Genomic DNA, 7,395 nt, shown 5'->3' on the forward strand with positions numbered 1-7,395 from the left:
CATTCTGTTAGGCCGTCGATGTCTTCCCCATAGTCCTCACAGAACACATCCCAATCTGTTGTCTCAAAACAGCACCTCAGGGCTTCATCAGCCTCAGGATGCCAGACTCTTGATGTTCTGGTGGTGACAGGCAGCCTCTTTACAGCTGGGGTGTAGGAGGGAGAGAGATGTAGCATGTCGTGGTCTGATCGACCAAGGGGGGGCAGTGTTGTACATTTGTATGCATTTTTCACATTTGCATACAAGAGATCAAGTGTTTTAACACCTCTAGTTGCACAGTCAATAAACTGTTTAAAAGTGGGCAAAGTCTTAGAGAGACAGACGTGGTTGAAATCTCCAGACACAACAATGAACGCCTCTGGGAACTTGGACTGAAGTCTTGCGATAGTGGTGTGAAGCTCGTCACACGCGACTTCCGCCGTGGCAGATGGGGGAATGTAAACAACAATAGTTATCACCACAGTGAACTCTCTGGGTAGGTAGTATGGCCTTAAACTAACCGCTAAAAGTTCAATGTCCTTGTTGCATATCTGTTCTTTGACAGTGGCATGATTAGGGTTACACCATTTGTTGTTGACGAGCAGTAAAAGCCCCCCTCCTTTCTGCTTACCGCTCGCTCTGGTGTCCCTGTCCGCTCGGATTGTCTTGAAGCCGGTGAAACTGATCAGGGAGTCAGGCGTGTTTTCCGTCAGCCACGTCTCTGTCAGGCATACAATACTGCTCTCCCGGTACAATTTCTGGTACCTCACCAGGCTTTCCAATTCTTCGAATTTGTTTGTTAGGCAGCAAACATTTCCCATAGTGATTCATGAGTGACAAGTAGTGTGCACACTTAAAACAAAAATGTCTGTTGGGGCCCTTAAAATAAAAGGAGTTGTTGAAAGTTCACCTGATTCCAAGGTTCCTTGTAGTGTAATGTGAGTGTATTATTTGTGTGAATGAGTGTGTACGTGAATATCTCCTCGGTGCTAATCTTCAATCAGGGTAGTTGGCTCGCCATCTTTCACAGCAGGAAGTTGTCCTGAACCTCAGACTCTCAGTCCTCTAAAAAACCTGACCTGTAGACAGGGTCACACAATACATTCAACACTATCCATTCTCAGATGCATCATTAGGGATATCAGATGTCGAAAGATGCACACAATTACATCTTATTCTGACAAATCTTCATCTCTATTCAATTCTCAAATATCTATCTTTGTTGTACAACGTTCAATCTTTAGTGTATCATTCATGAGAACTAAATACTAAAGTGCTCACACATTTACCTGTTCATGTGAACAGTTTAAATAATACGTATGGCAAGTAACCATTAACATACAAAACCATTCATTATAAACATCTGAACCATGTGCAAATAACATAACAGTACACATTTTGAGGTAGACTCAGAGGTATTAAAGAATTGTGCTTAGTTCACTCTTACACTATAGGCCTATTCATGTCCGAGATCTGCACCAAAAATGACCCTCTAATTGCTTTAAACTCAGTTGGAATAACATAAATGTCTTCAATAAATTGCACAATACAAAATAAACTATTGTTTTATATTCATCACATTCACAACATATCAAATTGCTCTTTTTTTCCCTAATATCACCACTGCTTTCTTTCAGCACACAGAAGACAACAGGAAAATAGCACCAGAGCAGCTAAAGAGCAAATTTCTCACCGTTGCTCTGTGTATCAAGGTGGAGCATGCCGATGCCGAACCTCGTAGCAGCTCTCCGGAGGACAGGCAAGCAGTTAGCCTGCTAAGCACAGAGCTAGCATTAGCATGGACGACGTCAAGCTATCTTTTCATCGGATAATTAACTCGTCTTACCGACGTAACTCTCCTTCGTTCAGCCACTTGGCTCCGGACCTCCACTAAGTGCTCCGACTCTTTTTCCTTTTTCACAGGTTTCACCATAGGCGTCGATTACGGGGGGGACGGGGGGGGACATGTCCCCCCCACTATTTGAAATACGAATTTTGTCCCCACCACTTTTAAAAATGTGCAAACCAATTGCGACTGAAAAAATCCCCACATACTCAACCGAATTCGTCGAGTCTAAAATCATGCGATAGGCGCGCACAAAGACATCATTTATTAGATAGACCTACCTAATAAACCGTTGGAACACACACGACCGGAACCCATAGCAACGCCAGTAAACAAACCCAGACTCCCGAGAAGCCCAATCCCTATGAGCTCCCCGCGCTACGGCCATCCGGAGGCGCACAGAGCTTTTTGCCATGATGTTATATATACAATTATATTATATGATATACTATTATATATAGAGCTCCGAGAGTCGCAAACGGCAACAATCACTTTCTCCTCCATGCTGCAGTTCACCCCGGACTGCACTGCACTGAGTTTGACGGTTGAACGCTGATTGGCTGTTACGTTACACATGTCACTCAGTGGCCACGCTGTTGAACGCTGATTGGCTGTCATCACGCGAAATTCGTGTCAAAGTTCAAATATTTCAACTCGAGCGAATTTGTCGCGCCACAAATCCTCGTGAACGCGCTCGCCTGTGCACGGCGAAAGTGTGGCGCCACAAATCAAAACAAATCCAAAAAATTCGCCCGATACGCGTCTATACGTTCACTTTGTATGGGATCTTGTTGCCCCGTCGCGTTTGGTGTGAACGCACTGGAGAAGTTTCAAGATAGACAGCCAAAATTGACATTTTTATTCAGAAAATAGCCGGTCCTTTTGCTTCCTATAAAAAGCATGTTTGTGACACGATATGGATACATCATTTAGCCTGCATGTGGAGGACCACATAAGGTAAGAAATTGGTTTACGTAAACTTTGCTGCTGGTTCTGTTTGCTCGTGATGACCTGGCCAAAGGTTACCCACGGTCCTAAGCAATTGTGATCTGATTCTGGTTGGGGCTCCAGCTAGTATGCATTGTATAGATTGCAGGTAGTAGCAGCTACACACGGTGCGATTGCTATGCCAATGTGGTTATAGTTGTTTTGTCTGATTGAGATATGTGACGACTTGGAGCCTGGTAGGCCTATCCTGACATAAATATGTTCTCGCATAACCTGTGTGATTATCCTAAACTGTAGGGGATTTTATCTGCGGGCAATTTGCTAATGATGTTACAATGAGTGAAGTCTACATTGGTCCTTCGCAAGTGTTTACTGGTGGTCAGGATTTGGCAGATGCAATTCTCCTCTGGGCGCTTGTTTTTTTTATTTTTTTTAATGCAGCATAACATATGCTACCAGCAGCCCTTGCTCGTCTTCAAAAGGCTGAAGCTCAGTACCTCGTTTCATTTCGTACCCCCTTTACAGTCTGGCATTGTTTGTCTGGTAAACTTTGTTGATGTCAAGATAAGTGTTAAATTGCCAACACTGTTCTTTGTCCTGTGTGTATTAGTATTACATATCCCGAGCCAATACCATGGTGTTTCCAACGCAGTTTTGCAAAACAAGCCAAAACACAAACTGTGTTTTCAACTTATTGTTCGAATAGGATTTTCAACACCTGACTATACACTGTAGAGCATATTGTAATGCAGCGTTGAATGGATGAATTACATAAGGGTACCCAGCACTTTTCAAACCACACTCAAGCTTATGGTTATTGTCCCCACCACTTCTAAAAACAAACTGACGCCCTTGGGTTTTACTCTGGGTTTTTTCTCTAGTTTTCCTCTTCTCCTTAACACACAGCTGCCCGGGCCGAGATCCGAAAAGACCGGAAGAGCAACGCGACTGCACTTCCTCTCCGAGCCGACAGGCTGAGCGTGGCCTGCGTAGCTTCTGATTGGCTGCTGAGAACTAGGTACCCCACGTGGGACCATGCGAGTTGAGCGGTGCATTCAAAACAAATAAGATAATCAAAGCAAACAGTCTCTCTTCTTTTACGGTACTAAATTAACAGTGTTTCTTACACCTGGTTACATGTGCAACATAGCTGTCACACATATCACAGCGCATGACTTGGCCGACGAAAACTGGAGCCCTCCGCTGGACTTGTGAAGGCATCTAAAGCGCAACTTCCACCTCCCGATCGTGCGCTCAGGATTAGGACTGATATATATGTCGGCCTAGGCTTAATCAATTGTGTTTTAATATCTTTAGCATTCATATTATTGCAATCTATTATTTTCGTAGGCTACTCTGTTGGCCTTGATGGGGAGATATTTTAACCCTTTTTAACCCCATTTTCCTCCGACATTCCTGCGTCTCCCCCTGCGTCGTAGCCCGTTTCAGCACCATGTCAGTGGACAGGTACAATCCTACGATCGTCGTGAGTGCAGCGAATGCGCGTTCACGTTAAGAGGAGTTTCGGGAAACGCTCCAAAGAAATTATCGATGGTTCGAAAGATCCATCGAGAGAATGATCTTACGAGCGAAGATCCATCGATATCGGGAAACGGGGCCCTGGCTTGACGTGAGGCCAGTACGAGAGCCGTATGTTTTGGTTAGGTTATGCTACGTTTTGTTATCTTAGTTTTTGTTTGCTGACTGATGCAGCCATTTCCTTTGCTTTTGGAACATTGCTCTATTTTTTGTGAATGTTTTAATGAGAATTAAACTTCACTGTTCTTAGTCCTGAGTCCATTGCCCTCATTTTTGCCCAAACCCGCAATTTCCAGTTGGCCGTATCCCAGATACGTGGGGCGACCACCCCTCACATTTGGTGGCAGTGGTGGGATCTTTTTTTCGACGCCATCTGAGAAACTGGAGAGACGAGGGGGAAGACGAGGACTCAGTGGACACCGTGGACGAGGCCGAATCTGGCGACTAATGGAGCAGAGGCTGTCCCGAGGGGTTCTACTGGAGATGGAGGAGGAAGACGGCCATGGAGAGGACCAGGCATCCGGCGGAGACCCGCCTGAGGGGTCGGACCTTACCGCAGTGCGTAGGCTCTTGGAGCGGGAGGCGTCCAAGCAGGAGCAGGGCTGGAGGAGTGTCCAAATGCAGCTGAACAAGCTCAGGGAGGACGTCGTGGCTGACCGGAGGCCTTCACCTGCACCAGATCCAGCACCGGCTCCGGCATAAGCACCTGCACCAGCAACTGCACCAGTAGCACCCGTGACCTGGCCCAGGGTGGCCATTCCCAGGCTGGAAGAGGATGACGACATTTGAGCAGTACCTCATGACATTTGTGAGGTTAGCAATGGCTTTTGCTGGCCAAGAGAGGATTGGGCCGTCTTTATAGTACCCTACCTCGCCGGCAAAGCATGTAGCGCCTGTGTGGCGATGAACATGGGTTTACTGTGATTGTGTAACAGAGGCTGCTAAGGGGGAGACAGGGGGCGTGACCCCTTCGTTGTGGATCACCGTGCCTTACAGTGGCTGGGTAGCATGAAGGACTCAAATGCTCGCATCCCCTGCTGGTTCTTGGCACTGCAGCCATTTCGTTTCACGTTGCTTTTTGTCTCGCCATCCTGTTGGCGAAACTCCGGAGGTGGTGGGAAATGTGAGAAGGTGAAACCCTCCCCCTTCTCACTGTCTCGCATTAGAGTAATTATTATTATTATTATTATTATTATTATATTGTGTGTGTGTGTATATATATATATGTTAGATTGGGCTGGTGTAAAGTTGGTCTTCCGTCCCAGTAGGGGGCAGTATGATAAGGGAGCTTTGGATCAGGGTATGTAGCTTTTGGTGAAGAATGTTCCCCCCTCAACTAATGGTCTGGCCCATACGGCCTTGATTGGGCCAATTGGCATTTCCCTATTTAAGGGCTGCTCATTTGGTGTTTGGGGGCTGAAGGTGGTGCTGGCTTGACGTGAGGCCAGTACGAGAGCCGTATGTTTTGGTTAGGTTATGCTATGTTTTGTTATCTTAGTTTTTGTTTGCTGACTGATGCAGCCATTTCCTTTGCTTTTGGAACATTGCTCTATTTTTTGTGAATGTTTTTATGAGAATTAAACTTCACTGTTCTTAGTCCTGAGTCCATTGCCCTCATTTTTGCCCAAACTCGTAATTTCCAGTTGGCCGTATCCCAGATACGTGGGGCGACCACGCCGGTCCCTCACAATAGCAATCAAGACGGAATCTCTGCACCCTTTTCTGATCCGGTGTACCTCAAAGCGGCTGCTTTGGATCCCGTCTTCTCCCTTCAGTGGGTGGAGCCCCATGTGATGGTCACACCTGATGTGAAGGAGCAAGTGGCTGAAAAAGTGAAGGGTAAGCCTATAGTTCAATGTTTATTCTAGTTTGATAACTGTAACTAATATGATGGCACTAAGTTCCAGGAATTACAACCTTCCTCTTCTGCATCTATTTAAAATGTTTTTCAGATCTCATCTTAAAGGATGCTGCAGCGGAGTTCCTCAGGGGTAGGACTTTTGTGGAGGAAGAAGACAATGAAGACCATTCCGCTGTCCAACAGGATGGCCTGTTTGCAGTGTAGCACCTCGCTGATCATTACATGTGCTAGGGCTAGATTCTAGGTTCTAAGGAGCAGTGTGTGACTAAGTTAATAACGACACACCAAGACTGAGAGGTACGTTTGAACTAGGGCTGGTAACATTCCCCAGAAATTAAATTTGAATATTGGTCCTAAAAAATGGTCAGAATATCGAATATATTCGAATATTATTATTAATTAATTATTTTTTCCCCGCGGAGAATAGGACTTGTTATTGTAAGAGTACCCCATTATATCCAACAGAGGGCGTGCACACCGCTAAATGTCAAGAAAAACGACCAGTGGTAGTCAAACGCTGATTTATTTTCTGTCTTCAGACAAAATCCAAGCGTCATGTTCAACATGTTACATTTAGTGCAACTTCAGTGCAATTAGTGCAAAACTGTACACTCTTACTTAGCCAGCTTTTAGAGTTGAACCACTGAACAGGAGGTTGAATTGGCCCACAGCTCACAGTTACAGAAATGAATATTAGCCTGTAGAACAGGGGTCTCAAACTCGCGGCCCGCGGGCCAATTGCGGCCCGCGGGTCGATATTTTGTGGCCCCCTACTTGATATCAAAGTTAAGTGTTAGTGCGGCCCGCACGTTTTAATTTAATTTTATTTTAATTTATTTTTTTGCCGAGTCGCTGCGCTTGCCCGTTGGCCTCATTTATAAAGCTTGCTGCGCACAAAAACCTTGCATAAGACGGAGGTGAAATGTGCTAGGCCAACGGTATGGCTTCTCCCAACTCTGTGTGCGCTGGAGATACGCCCTTTCTGTGTGTATCTCTTTCCAAACACCATGCACCTGACCGGGTTCTCTCCTGTGTGACTCCTCTGATGTATTTCGATCTTACTGAAGCATCTGCAACTAACCGCTTAGCAACCGAGTTCCTGAAGTTGTGGAGCTTCATATCCCTGAGCATGAAATGTGTGTCTGGTTTTTTTCACTGCAAACGTTGGTAGGCTATTTATAGAAAATGTCTATGTTCTGACATGATTGATTGCATTTTATAA

At 45.5% G+C, this 7,395-nt stretch overlaps 1 long non-coding RNA gene across 2 annotated transcripts; it reads right to left on the reverse strand.

Moving 5' to 3' along the window:
- Positions 1–823: 823 nt before the first annotated feature.
- Positions 824–1,890, reverse strand: LOC132449767 (uncharacterized). 2 transcript variants are annotated; one of them, XR_009523648.1, is made up of 3 exons: positions 1,826–1,890; positions 1,673–1,751; positions 824–1,058 (listed from the first exon to the last, which is right to left on the reverse strand). It is a non-coding gene; the product is annotated as an uncharacterized LOC132449767 (long non-coding RNA). The 2 variants fall into 2 exon arrangements; XR_009523649.1 differs by having other exon boundaries at positions 1,673–1,754; positions 1,826–1,871.
- Between the last annotated feature and the right edge of the window lie 5,505 nt (positions 1,891–7,395).

The sequence above is a fragment of the Gadus macrocephalus genome, chromosome 21, assembly GCF_031168955.1.
Source record: "Gadus macrocephalus chromosome 21, ASM3116895v1".
Classification (NCBI taxonomy): domain Eukaryota; kingdom Metazoa; phylum Chordata; class Actinopteri; order Gadiformes; family Gadidae; genus Gadus; species Gadus macrocephalus.